The 15813-nt window shown below is 33.2% G+C and overlaps 1 pseudogene; it reads left to right on the forward strand.

The window, feature by feature from the left end:
• The first annotated feature begins 9782 nt into the window (after window positions 1-9782).
• LOC124104885 (U6 spliceosomal RNA) lies at window positions 9783-9920 on the forward strand (annotated as a pseudogene).
• Window positions 9921-15813: the final 5893 nt, after the last annotated feature.

Consider the following 15813-nt stretch of genomic DNA (forward strand, 5'->3'; position numbering starts at 1 on the left):
AATATAATACTAAGTGAAGTTAGCTAATCCCAAAAAAACAAATGCTGAATGTTTTCTCTGATATAAAAATGCTGATTCATACTGGGGTTGGGAGAAGGATTGCTGGAGAATTAGACGAAACCTATATAGAGCAAAGGGGTCAGAGGGGAAGGGAAGGGGCATAGGGGTAGAAAAGATGGTGGAAACAGATGGATGTCGTTACCCTAAGTACATGTACAAAGATAAGAATGGTGTGAATATACTTTGTATGCAACTGGAGATATGAAAACTTGTGCTCTATATGTGTAATATGAATTGTAATATATCCTGCTGTCATATACAACAAATTAGAATAAAAAATAAAAATAAAAAGGAAGTCTCATCTAACTTTCAAAAGTTGAAAGATTTTTTTAAATTTGTATTTTGTTTTATAATGGGGAGCTGAATCTCAGTTCAAACTCATTGAATTTCAGAAATTAGTAGGCCAGTCTTAAGCTGCTATGAAAACAGAGTACCAAAGATTTCTAGGGTCTAGAATCTTGAGAGATGGAATAGTTTATTGTCACCTGGAAAAATCTTAAGGTATAGTGTCAAGAGAGCAATCTTTAAGGAAGTTATAAATTCATAAAGGGCAATAGCCGAGGAACCTCTCCTTCTAGAGTTCGGAGGGATATTTCAATGTTTTTGTTACAATTTAATATTACATAATGACAACACTATCTTGTAATGGCATGACTTATAATATTTTTGTTCCCCTTTGTACTATAATTCTTGCCACTGTAGTATTTTTCCAATAGTAAACAGGTTCATTGCTCACCAGCAGCTATCCCAAGATGTGATTTCTACCCTCCTGAATTATTTAATTCCCATATCTATTTGTTGGTAGTATGTCACCTTCAAGTCAAATCTTTCCAGAGAGTTTAAGGGTGTTATATTGCCTTCGCTCTCACATTGCTTGTTAAAGTACTTCTTTTGCATTTATGTGTGAATAAAGGTTTGTCTGTGTTTGGGATTTGATCCACCATTTCCATCATTCAGAAGCCTGCTGCTATTACATTACTGTCAACCAGAAATACACAGTTGCTATTGAAGCAATTGAGCCAAATTTGATTTTTTCCCTCTTCATTGTTCCCTTTATAAGTTCTATATTTTTCTCCCTGAAAATTTGGTGGATGCTTTATTCATATTTCAAATTCAGTATCTTTCTCCTCTGCCCTATTCTGTGGTCTGGGACATAGGGAGGACCTCGGAATGTAGACTTCCCTGATGGCAGCAGACTCTAGCTGTGATGGGGTCCACTGTCGTGGGTGTGGAGGGTGGGGAGCTTGTGTTGCCTTATTTGTAGCTACTTTTGCTATTGTGACAGCCCCTCTGTTAGGCTTGGCTTCTTGTTCTGGTGCTGCTTCCATCAGCAGGGCCACAGAATCCAGGAACCTACACAAGTGTCCAACAAGTGTCCCATTACACCCTGGAAGCCCCAACCACCAGGAGAGGTGCCAGTATCCTAGGGCTACAGCTAGTCTCCTGGCAGTCTCACTCACTACACTGTTAAGAAACTCAGAACAAGAAATACCTTTGCTTTCCCCTCTCACGTTTTAAAACCTAATACTACAGATTTTGTGTGAGAAGGAAAAGAGTATTTATCAAACCTATGAATGCCACTCCTTATATTATAGATACAGAAAATATTGAGACTCACATTTGACTGATTTTAAGAACATCTGAGGGAATTTGACAAGATGCTACATAGTAAGATTTAATCTTTTACAGTTTCATGTACAACATTGAAGAAAGTGACAACCCAAAATATAGATATGAGTTCATTAAAGGTGGCTTAAGAAATATGGAGAAGTAGAATACTACCTTGAAAATAAGAGGATTTAACTTGGATCTAGAGAAAAAAACTTTGGGGTATGGAATAGATATTCAGTTTAATTTTGGTTAATCACATCTATCAGGCCCCAAACCAATTATGTAGTATAAACAGCATCCATGATTCTTTTTGGTACATTGAAAAAAATCTCCAGGTATTACTATTAATCTTGGATATTATGTGAGCAGAACCATTTTCATGATGATGTCTAAAAAAGAAAATGTTATGTTGTTACACTTTCACTGTTCTCTTTCCTCTGGACTTTGGATTTTACTTTTCATTTGACTTAGAGTGATTGACAAGTGCCAGGGCAATGATGGATTGTAGTCTATTCCAAGTCAAAGCACAGTGAGTACATCTTGTTTACATACTTATAAAGTCAAAAGGTAAGCATTTTTCATCATACCTTGACTTCAACTACTTTTAAAAATGCTTTTCATTTTAAATTAAAATAAATTTTACATGTCCAATAAATTTTACAACTTTAAATTTTGTTTTCAAGGAACAGTTAAGGCCCTAAAACTGAGCAAAGCATTTAAAGGAGACAAAAATAATTTAAATGAAGTGTTTGGGAAGCAAAAAATGACTAGAAACTCAGCTTCATAATCTGTCTGTCTCCCCCAACCCCTTATTCTCTTTCTAAATGCTTTTTAAGAACTTCATGCCACATTTGAGACACTTTCTGTACTAGTAAATAGTTTTAATCTAAACCTGGTATTAATCCTGAAGAATAATTGATATAAAAAGTAAATTATTTACAATTCCTTTAATGCACAAAAACCATTTTAGAAATAGATATTCTATGATGTCTTTGGTGCTAACAATTAAATATTGATGCTTAAATTCTCTAGCATCCAGTAGAGCCATAGTAGTCTTAATAATTAAAGCCAAGTTTTAGAATTGATTTGCATTGGCCAAAATCAGAATGGCATCCATTATGAAGTCAAACAATAACAAGTGCTGGCGAGGATGTGGGGAAAAGGGTACACTTGTACATTGCTGGTGGGACTGCAAAATGGTTCAGCCAATTTGGAAAGTAGTATGGAGATTCCATGGAAAGCTGGGAATGGAACCACCATTTGATCCAGCTATTCCCCTTACAGACTATACCCAAAAGACCTTAAAAGAGGATACAACAGGGACACAGCTACATCAATGTTCATAGCAGCACAAATCACAATAGCTAGACTCTGGAACCAAACCAGATGCCCTTCAATAGATGAATGTATAAAAAAAATGTGGTATTTATACACAATGGAATATTACTCAGCACTAAAAAATAACAAAATCATGGCACTTGCAAGGACATAGATGGCATTAGAGCAGATTATGCTAAGTGAAGATAGCTAATCCCTAAAAATCAAATGTAGAATGTCTTCTTTGATATAAGGGGGGCGACTCAAAACAGAGCATGGAGGAAGAGCATGAGAAGAAGATTACCATTTAATAGGGATGAGAGTTGCGTAGGAATGGGAGAGAGAAGGGGAATTGCAAGGAAGATGGTAGGAGACCCTCATTGTTATGCAAAATTACATATAAGATGGTGTGAGGGGGAAGAAAAAAAAGAGAGAGAAACGTGTCACAGTAGATTGGGTAGAAAGAAGTGATGGGAGGGGATGGGAGGAGAGGAGGGATAGGAAGGGTAGCAAAATACAATAGACACTAGTCCCTTGTATAAACATGGCTGTATAACCAATGTGATCCTGCAATTTGTACACATGGAAAAATAAGATTACATACCCCACTTGAATCAAATGTATGATATGTCAAGATCATTGTAGTGGTTTGAGAAACTAATAGAAAAATTTTAAAAAATGCATAACAAACAACTTAAAAAAGGAAACAAATAAGTGAAGAGTAAAAAACAAAATCAAAATAATTGAAATCAATACACCCAAACACAATATATCTCTGCATACACAATTCTGAATGATTTATTTTTATTAAAGCATAATATTTACTACCACTGTGCAGATTTGTGCCTTTATTTAGCCAAGTTCTCTACTGATATACATTTAATAGATTTCTGTTCCATTTATGTTCTTGTTTTTAAGAATGCCTTCTTGTCCATATTTTGAATATCCTTTGTTTGACTTTCTTACTCAGAGCACACTTGTTTCCCTGTGTGCCTTTCACAATGCTATTCTTTATGGCATTGGGTACATGTTCAGCAGCATCCCTTCTTCTTCCTGTTGTTAAAGTATGTCTTATTTGTAAGGGTTCAGGTTAGTTTTTCTTCCTTAGCTTTTCTTATCATTCATTCTCTTTTGTGTCACCAGAGACCTCTAAAAGCATGGTCTTTTGAAGTCATACTCTCTGGAATCAAATCTTTCTCTGCTGTGTAAACTTGATTGAGATATTATATCTTTCTTTCACACCGTTTCCTTGTGTGAAAATTAGGAATAAGAATTCTACCAATCCCTTGGGCTGTTTAAGGATTGCATGAACACCAAGCAATACACCTGATCAGAGATCATGGGGTACTCATAACTCAGTACATAGTAAGTACTAGGTAAACATTAGCTACGGTCTCCTTTTTGAATTGTTGCTTTTCTTTTTTGGCTGCTTCTTTTTGGATTATTTATTTTAAGAAGATAGTTTTTAGTAGGCATGCTTTTAAGGAAATCAGTTAGCTATGAGCTAGGATACAAGCAGATATACAATCCTGAGGATGGATACTGAAAGTCAGCTGCCTTCTAAACACTTCTAGTGAGTAAACTAATGAAAGAGTTTGGATAGAATCGCCCAAAGAACTTTTTGATGTCATGTCTATTTCTGAGATGTTGCTAAAAACTGATGTCTGAGTCTTCTTTGTTTTTCCTCTTGCTTCATTCTAGCAATTTTTTCTTCAGATTATGAATAAGATAAGGTGGGAAATAGATATTTGTGTCCATAGACTCTTAGGAGGCTTTCTACCTCTCTGAAATTGAACATGGACCCTCTGGTTTTGTAGCCCTGCCATTGATCTTTGTTTTATGGTTTTTAGTTATATTCAATTTCATTGAAGATGTACTTGCAGTTCTTATTATTTTCCTTTATAATGCAATATTTTTCTCTTTTAATGGCATGGAATATGTAATAAAAAGTGCTATCAAATCATGATGCCAAATCGTGATTTCTAAACACATTTTTGTTCTGTGAATACACTGTGAATTTGTTAGCTAAGCAAGCAAGAAAATACTTCTTAAAATTCTGTCTCTTGAAATTGTACTAATATTAACATTCTATATAAATACCAGTAACCAGAGCACCCAACTGTGTTTTACAATCTCTAAGTAATCATGTTGCAAAATTTTTGCATGCTTGATGAAGAATAATGACTTCATAATATAGGTTTGTACTTAGGATGTCTTATCTTCCTACTATATTTTGAAGTTCTTTTGTTAAAAACCACATTTTACACATCTATATACCTTGGCAGAGAACAAGGCACATATGAGCATGTAAAACATTCTTGTTAATTAAAGCAACATAAATGAATGTGAAAAAATTAGAAACAATTTTAACAAAACATTTGAGATGGTGAATATTTATACACTCAGCCATTATTCTACTCTATAAAGTGAATAGAAATAGACGATATTAATCACATAAAGACTCTAAGCTTAATAATTATTTTTAGAAATGTTTAAGGTTAAATGCTACATTCTCATAGTATTTAACCTAATCTCACATTTCTGAAAATTATTATCCAAATCCCTGTTCAAGTGGCATTTCTCATATCTATTAATCACAGCTCCTGATATTTAATGACACAGCAGACACCAGAGCGAGAATAGAATTTTGTAAAAACAAAAGATAAGGCAAAGTGAAATGAGTAAATATACAAATGACCATATTTTTTCAAGTTTTTGAATTAAAATAATATCAGAGCTTTTGTAAATATCTTGTAAATCTAAACTGATAGTGATGAATTACTTCCACCATTATTTTAGTTTCAATATACTTTGGCAAAATAAATACATTTTGCTTATGTTACATCATATGATTTTTTTCAAAATGCTTATCAGTTAAAGTTTTTCATAGATTTACTATGTACCTCCACCCAATAAAAATCATTTCCCATATATTCCTTTTATTTCCAATTTATTCAACATCATTTCACTGTAAATATGTGCTGTTCAATAAAATAATTTATAAAATATGTACATAATTAATCTGTGAGCCTTCTGTCTAATTTACAGTATTTCCCTGACTATCTGTCTGACACTTGTTTTACTGAAAAAATAAGCACCAGTAATGCAGATTCAAAGGAGGAAGAGATCAGATGTGGAATAGCGATTAGGCAGCTGGACTCACACCTGGCAGCTCAAACACTGATTTCTCTTCATTCAGGATGGTTTTCAAAGAGTATTATTTGTAGCTGGTATGGTTTGGATGTGAGATGTCCTGCAAAATCTCACATGTGAGACAATGCAAGAACATTCAGAGGAGAAATGATTGAGTTATAAGGGTCTCAACACAATCAGTGAATTAATCCCCTGATAGGGATTAACTGAGCAGTAATTTAAGTGGTTGGGTGTGGGGGGAGGAAGCAGGAATTGGGGAGGCTTTGGGGTATATATCCATGTCTGGCTCTTGGAGAGCCCCCTCTCTGCTTCCTGGTCATCATGTGAGCTGCATCCCTCTGCCACAGTCTTCTACCTTGATATTCAGCCCCACCTGGAGCCCCAGGGAATAGAACCAGCTGTGGATGGAGACCTCTGAAACTATAACCCCTTAAATTAACTTTTCCTTCTCTATAATTGTGCTGGTCAGGTCTTTTAGTCATAGCAGCAAAACAGCTGACTAAAATAGTAGCCAACAATGATTCCTTTCACACTTCTCTTATCTGTTTCAGACCAATGGAGATCCTAGTTTATCTCTAACATTCTCTGATTCTTAACAAACATTATCCTTCCACATAAACTGGAAGGGAGCACTGAAAACTAAATAGCCACATTGGGAGTACTTGTACATGATAGATGTTTATAAGAAAATGAATCTTCTTCCTTTTAGTTTTTCCTCAATACCTGAAATACCCTAAAGAATTGTTCTACATTGTTCCTTTCTATATTTCCAATGATGTTGTTTGTTTACAGAAAGATAAATGCTTGCATTCTCTTATAAAAATGGACATGGTTTTCTGAACTTTATTTTCCCCACTATTCTGCATTACATATGTTAGTCCTGAGACCTTTGAAAACCATCCTGAATGGAGAGAAGTCAGTGTTTGGGCTGCCAGATGTGAGTCCAGCTGGCTCATTGCTATTTCACATCTGACCTTCTCCTCCTTTGAATCTGCATTACTGAGACTAGCATATATGTTATATGTATGTTAGAAGAATATGTTACAAGAATGTTTTCAGAGGAGTAGAGGAAAAGTTAATTGGAACACATGTCAGACAGTGGTGTTGTCCATCATTCTCCTGAGGTGAGAAACAAGGGAATCAGTATTTTGTACCAGTTGTGGTAGGAAAGAGGAGATAACTTTTCTGGTAAGGCAATTTCAGTTAGCCAAATCCAGCAACCAATCTGTACTAGAAAGGCAACCATTAACACAGCAGCCAAGGATGTGTCTTGACTGAGGACCTGTGTCCTGACCTACAGATGGAGAGCTGGGTAGGACATGACCCTATAGTACCTGTTTCACTTAAGATGTTTATCTGATAGTTTTTCTTGGTGGCTTCTTTCATTCCTAAGTCTCTAAGGGTCAATCAGGTCCTTACTTCATGATGGGGTAATCCATAAAAGAGAAATTAAGCCTCAGAGAAACTTAAAGAGGGTCTTGAACAAAGGCTTTAACACAATAAATATAATACCATTTACATACATTTTATTCCATCCATCTCTTACAGAAAATATGAACTTCAGACCAAGCACCCAGTCTCCCCATATCCTCCTACAGGGACTGGTTCAACTTTTAACTCTGGCTCTACAAAGAGGAGGGCTGAGGACAAATCCTCTATCTCCCCAAAAGAAAGAAAAGAAAGGAAAAGAAAAGAAAGAAAACGACAAAGACAAAAATGAATACACACAATGAAAACTGAAACCACCTTAAAATCCTTTGAAGATAACAGTGAGAAGTCCTGGGTTCTGTCAGCCAGGAGGAGAATTTACAGAACTGAAGCAATGAAAAGGACTTGACACAGGAGTCTGAGTCTAAATGAGGGGCAAGAATGAAATAGGACTTTGAATTTTTGAGAAATGGAGATTGCAAAGAATATTGTACTTCAATTTTTCAGTTATCCTGGACCATGTTTTTTTTTTGTGTGTGTGTGTGTGTGTATAGTATATCTAAAGAGATCCTAAATATCTTAATAGATAGAGAGGCAGATAGATGGATGAATAGATAGATAGATAGACAACAAATCTAAACAACAAAATTCCAAAAAGGTGATATAAGTCCAATGTGTATTGTAAATGGATTAGGCCAGAAAATTCAGAGGAATGATGTAGTTGAGAATGTATTTTAAACTCATTGGATTTTGAAGCAACTAATAAATAACTAGAGATTAATTTTATGTTTAGAAAAATTAAAAACTAAATTTAGAAAATGAAATTAAGATAATCTCTCAGTGAGTAAGTTTTATTTCACTGGACTAAAATTATATTAACATTAAATAATATATTGAGATAATTAAAAATCTATAGTTCACAGAATAAGTTCCAGCTATGTAATCTATAAATACACAATGAAAACTAAAACCACCTTAAAATCCTTTGAAGATAACAGTGATTGTTTACAAGATATCATGTTTTAAAAATATTGTGTAATTTTTGTTATTCGAGGAAAACAAGATTGTGTTTTTATTGTTTTTAACTTAACTGATACATGAAATTATATGGGCCTGCCACATGATCAGGCAAAACCTATTTTCTCCTCAAATATTTACCATTTCTTAATAGTGAAACTTTAAAACTTTTAAACTATTAAACTTTCAAAATCCATTCTTTACCTTTTAAAATATATAATTTTTATCTATAATCAACTTACTGTGCAATAACACACCTGTCACATCATTGCTGAGAGCCAAGGTGAAATATGCTTCATGTCCTGACAATACAGTAAGGTGACTAAGAGACTCTTTGTTACTTATATTTTAATATATCTGTTTCCTTTTGTATCATTAAGATACTACCTATAAATACCAAATCTTTTTTTAAAAATTCCAAAATTAGAAATGTATTGCATTCCTTTAGAAGTAATTTTAGTGAATAATTGATGAATCATTTTGTCAAATGATTGTTGAATCATTTGGATTGACCCATATTGTCAATCTTGTCCTGATTTACAAATAGAATTTGAAGACTGCTTTATGAGACTTTAAGGTTATTATAAGTTCCTGGTTTCCTTCTTCCTTATGGATTCTCTCTTCTTCCTTATCTCCCTAAACACTCAGTTTTTGTTTCTCCAGGTCTCCAAGCTTGAGGGCACCTGGTCACTTTCTACATCATTCAATCCCTTGATTATCTCACCTCTCTTGGCATCAAATACCATCTATTTAGTGGTCAATCCAAATTCCCATCTTCTGCCTTACCTTACCCATAAAATTGAGACTCCTATTTAAGTGACCATACAACATCACCATCTCAAATTTACCATTTTCAAAACTGGATCACCAATGCTTGTCTCAAACTCAATCTTCTAAAGTCAACCCATATTTGTTCATGACTGCCTCATTCTTTTGATAATGTAGGTCAAACATCAGAAGCATCTAGAATCGAATCCTCTTTCCATCTCATCTGACTTCCAATCCTTTAGCAATTTTTTATTATTTCAACATTCAAAGTGAAATAAAAATGTTTTTAGTTATTACATTATTTCTTCCATTGTTACCACTCCAAGTTTCAGTCATTTCTCACCTGAAATATTACAAATGCCTCTTAAAGGTGTCTACAATTCTTGTTTCTCTTCTATTTGCAGTTTCACATTTGAAAGGATATCCTGGTGCTCCCTTCAGCAGCACATATACTAAACCTGCAACGGTACAGAGAAGATTAGAAGATCATTGCTAAATGATCATCTGTTACTTTGAAACCAAAACACAAAGATGACAGGCAAATTCATGAAACTTTCCATATTTTTATTGATATTAATTTTTATGTTCTTGTTTTTTTCTTGATTAGACTTTTTTATCAAATTTTAGCTGTATTATTTCTTATCTATTTCATATATTTCTGTTGCTACTATTATTTTTCCCTCCAACCATATAATTTGAAAATAATTTTTTATTCTAGCTTCTTTATGATACAAGTACTGTAAGTTATAAATGTTCATCTGAGTACTGTTTTATCCCAGAGACCCTGATATTTTAAGTTTTCATTGTCACTTAATTCAAAGCACTATTTATTTACTTTTCTTATGTTTTCCTCCTTGACCTCTGAGATATTTATAAATGTGCCATTTAATTCTGAAATACTTGACATGTGGGGGTGGATTCTATATACCTTAAGGTAATTGACTTCTAGTGTAATAAATCATGCAGGAAACACAGTCTTCATGATTTCAAATTAAAAATAGAAGGCATCTTGTATCTCATATTTCTTCACTTTGTTTAAAAATCTCAAATTTTTCAGTATCACTCAAAATACAGAGATTTAACATAGTCTGGAGGGCCTACATTATCTGCCATCTTAACTTGCACTTGAAGCTACTTCTAACACTCTCCCATCACTTCCTATTCTTATCACACTTGTTTCCTTCTGCATTTCCTTTCTGGCTTACAGCTTTGCACTATTGCTTCCTTTTAAAATAGTGTTTTTTTTCTTCCATGTTACTATGTGGACACACTCTTTTATTTCTTATACCTTTACTCAAATATTATTTACTCAGTGGTAAAATTGCCCTTCTCCAACACTGTCTATCCTTCATCTTATTTTCCTTTGTAGAAAACTGAACATATAATGTACTATACGATTTATTACATCTCTCTCTCTCTCTCTCTCTCTCTCTCTCTCTCTCTCTCTCTCTCTCTTTCTCTCTCTGAAATACCAGATTCATGTAGGCAGGAGAGATTTTTTTCTTTTTTCACTATAATATCCTTGATACTAGAACATTACATGGAATATATTTATGTGTTTAATAAATTTTAACTAAATTAATCAAAGTATTGGTTATAAGCATTAGTTCTAGAAACCTAAAAATTATAAATACATTGAGTTATGTCATATGCATTAGTAATTATATCTATAAAGTAGCCAAAAGGTGTGCAAAATTGTTTAGGGAAAAATGTCATCAAAGTATTACTTATAATCCTCAGAAATTGAAAAAAAAACATTAATTATTTAAATTATTATATGTGTATGATGAAATAATCATAAACAAACAATAATCAATATACTATATTTACAAATAGTATGAAAACATGGGAAATTTGTTCAGTATTAACAAATGTATAATTGAACTATTTTCCCATTGCTGTCATAATTTATAAACATAATTTAAATTTCTTATAGTTAATAAATGTGAATGCAGAAAGAGAGAGAGAGGAAATGAGAGAAAAGTGTACAGTCCTTCAATAATACATAGTAAATGTTAGAAGTAACTACATATGAGTAATATGCTTTAAAGATACTTTATTATTTGTCTCCAGGGGTTGGTATTATTTTTTTAAATGAAATATATATTTGAAGAGATGGTATTATTTGTTTCTTAACATATTTGGGATATAAATTAAGTTGGCAGAATATGCTTTAAATTGACTTAAGATGTGTATCATTTCATTTAGCAAAGTTCACTCTATTGGAATAAAATGCAGATAATTTGAATGTGTGTCATGCTTTAGCACCTTACTAAAAGTACCTACAGTCTCTGCCTTCCTGCTTTCTCAGGATTATCATTCAGTCTTATTTATTTATTTGATATACTAACAGAAGTTGTATAGGAAATATTGCATTTCACTAGTGGCACATCAGATCACATAACACTTTATTTTCCAGCATCATTGAAAATGTCCTCTAAATTTTTAATCACATTCATGGTGAGAAAAAAATAATTTCTGTCAAAACTAGGAAAACAATTTCTTAGACTAAAAAATCCTTTTAAAAATTGACTGAAATGTGTATAGTGCATTTCATCCAAATGTTTTTTAAAGAAACATCTTTTTAAAAAAATTCTACTAAAATATATTTCATCATACAGTCTGCAAGTACTGCATGAACTTTAAGCTTTTCCAATGAATACTGAAGTGAAATAGTCATTCATGTTCTCAGCAATATCAGGATTTTCTGTATTAACATCTTTTTTTTTTTTTTTTGCCTTCAATTGTTTCACTTTGCTCTATTTCTTTCTCCTATATAAAGTATTCTATGGTATTTTATACCATAAAGACTCCTTTTCAGGTCTTCTTTCTTGTCATATTTTATACATCTGAGGGTTTTTGTTGTTCTTGTTTTGGTTTTTATATTTTATTGTTTTGTATTTTAGCTAGAAGTAAATATTTTTTTTTCTGTTATAGAGCAATAATTCAAAGATAATTTTTTAACAAACAGCCTTAAAAAGCTTTACAAAAGATCTGCTGTATTAAGGGCCAAGTAGAGAAGACAGTTTTTCTTTAAAGATGCTCAAATTAGTTTAGCAACATCTTCAGCCTTATTAATTGCATACTCATTGCACTCTGGGAACCCACTTACCAAATGCGTAACATGAAGGTAACAGGCCAAGTAATGTCCAGGGAGTCATGAAGAGCTTGAGAACTCAATTCCATGTAATAAGTGATAAAGTTACAAGGGAACTAAAATTTTAAGGAAAATAATTGCATTAGAAGCTGAAAAGTGGGTCAGCATAAAGATCTCAAATCCAGTTTCTTCTAATTTTACAACATGAACCACTCTAATCTCTTTGGAATATTGAGACTAAAAAATCTGATCAACCACAACCCAAATTTCAATTTCCACAAACAAAGTCAAAGAAGACATGAATGATATTAGTATGGCTCACTTAATGTCCTGGGGAATATTATTTTCCATCAGCTTTTTACCCACCTGGCATCTTGAAGCCCAGTTATTACATTCTATTACATGAACTAATCCATAGAAATTTTAATTGTAAAGGCTGGATGTGAGCAGTAAGAAAGAGGAAAGCATACAAGCTAGGATCATTTATTAGTTGCTTAACATAATATCTTTTCTTTAATAGATTTAACATATGAAATAAAGATGAGGAATATACAAGAATCTTAACAAATTTTGCTTATAATGTCTAACAAAATAGTGATTACAAATATGACATGAAAAATATTAGAGAATCCTTACCTAAAACATTTGATTGAGCCTGATAGTCCTGGATGGCCTAATTACTTCATGTGAATGATGAATTTGAGGCATGGCTGGATGAAGGATGGAAATTAGTGTCATATTATTTTTCCTCTATGTGTGAGATGCAGGACGTAAAACTAAGAAACCACAAAGTAACTTTTTCTGAGATCAATATTCAGCACACATTGCTAAATGATCATCTGTTACTTTGAAACCAAAACACATCCCAGAACAGAGAAAGGAGCAGTAGGGAAGCTGCATCTGATGGATCTGAGGCTCTCCCAGAAAGGAATGCTATATTTCTATCTGTATTTTACTTGTAGATGAAATTTTGAAGTTTGTTATTGGTTAAGATCTACAATTGGTGTGAGTCTGCCTTAAAATATAATCATCTCTGATAATGAAGTGTGTATCTTCCATAGTTTAGTCTCTCAAAAATATATCATGCATAACTCAAATGAGACACTGTCATCTCTAGCAAATAGCAGAAGTCTTGGGGAGTGATTGTGTTAAGGTTTAGATATGAGGGGTCCTTAAAAAGCCCATGTGTGAGAGAATGAAAGAATTTTCATAGGTGAAATGATTAGACTATGGATTAATCCACTGATAGGGATTAATGGGTGATAACTATAGGGAGGTAGGATGGAGCTGGAGGAAACAGGTCACCGGGGGCATGTCTTTTTTCTTTGGAGAGCAGATCTCTCTCTGCTTCCAAGTTGCCATGTCCTGAGCTGCTTTCCTCTGCCCCTCTCTTCTGCCATGATGTTCTTCTGCTTTAGCTTGGGCCCAGAGCTATGGAGTGGGCCATCTATGGAGTGAGACCCCTGAAAACTATAAGCTAAATAAACTTTTCCTACTCTTTACCATCTTGGATCTTTCGGTCACAGCAATGAAAAAGTCACTAAAACATAGGTTTTTGGAATTCTTTTCTTGACAACATTCTACAATTTAGGGAAATACTGCATTAAGATAGACGGACTGTGTGTATACAATATCCTGGAACTTGAAACAATAATTAAAGCCAAACCAGCTTAGAATCTAATGCTGAGGTAATGAAAATCTTCTGCTTAAATTTTTATTAACATTATTATTTTGTGGTTTTGTTTTGTTGTTGTTAGCCATCCTTTTACTTTGCCTATTTTCATTTTCATTTCAGTATTTTTCCACCCTCTGCTCTTGTGAAAGATGTAGATTAAACTCTTCATGTGTACAAGTTCCCCTTAGATTCTTTTTTCTCCATTTTTTGTAGTTGTATAAACATGCACTTATGGAATGTAAAATGCTTATGTAACATATTGTTTATAATGCATACACAGATGCCATCATCAATATGTACATTTTAAGATTCACTTGAGAAGGAATTAGAGATGATATGCCTCCTTACTCCTTCCTACTTCAATTAAATTTTCTTAAGAAGAATATTATCTTCTATAAACAGATTGCAAACATCAAAAGCAGGAAACTTAATACTAATAAAATATTATCAGATGTCTATATTCAAATCTTGTCAATTGTGTTAATAATGCCCTATCAGCTAGTTTTTCCCATTCCAGAATCCAACCCAGGAATCCAAATTTCCTTTAGTATTCATGTTTCATTTCAACTAATCTGGAACAACTGTTAAGGCTTTCTTTGTCTTTCTAAATCTTAACATTTTTTATTCAATGCAAATACATTTTTGAAAATGCAAGCCTGGAAACATTATTGATAGACTTTCCCTCAACTGGATTCATTAAAGGAGTCATTAAGTTCAATTCAGTTTATAAACTTTCAGCAGGAATGCCACCACAGTAATGTACTCTCCTTCTGTTGCCTCAATATTAGGAGCCACAGATGATAGTTTCCTCTGACATTGGTGATGTTAACTTTGTTCACTGAATTACAATACTGTCCACCAGTGTTCTCCACTTTGAAGTTGTGGTACTACTCTTTGTAATAAGTATGAAATTTGCAGTGAGGTATTGTACTTTCAAACAAGGTAAATATGTGTTTCCTCATCAAACATTTATACAATGAATTTAGCAACCACAGTTGATTTTCTAACTTCCTTCAACATTTATTAGCTATAATTCTTGGAACAGCAATCTATTCTTCTTCATTTATTTATGTATATATTTTTATTCACTTATTAACATCTATCATGATCTCATGTTGTTTATGATTACCATTACAAATGTTTAAAGTTCAACTTGCTTCCACATTTGGGGTTGCTTGTGAATTTTAGGCCATTTGTGCACTTCAACTGGATCAAATAAAATACAGAACTAATCAGTAAGCTTTTCCTCACTCTCAATCAAGATAAGGATCATATCATCCTGCAACTACTTCTTATGCTTTCCCAAGCATAGTATAGCTGTTTAAAGTTATAGCTCTATTCTATATGTGAACATGTGAAATACATCAACATCATTATCTTCATCATCATCATCATTGGCCAACAATAATTTACACAAATGATTCATTAATTTCTTGATTTGTTTTATATCATCTTTCTCTCTGAGTTCTCTTTTCTTTAGTAATGAAATCCAAATTTAAAAATTTTACTTAGTGATGGACTGCTGTTATGGTTTAGATGTGAGATGTAATCCAAAAGTTCATGAATGGGACAATGAAAGAAAGATTAGAAGTGTAAGAATTTGGTTCAGAGAGTTTAACCTAATCAGTTCATTAATCCCCTGAGAGGAATTAACTTCCTGGTAACTGTAGGTGTGGTGAGCCGCTTC

This window comes from Marmota monax, unplaced genomic scaffold, assembly GCF_021218885.2.
Source record: "Marmota monax isolate L192 unplaced genomic scaffold, Marmota_monax_Labrador192_F-V1.1 WCK01_AAM20220418_F8-fsc00001, whole genome shotgun sequence".
NCBI lineage: Eukaryota > Metazoa > Chordata > Mammalia > Rodentia > Sciuridae > Marmota > Marmota monax.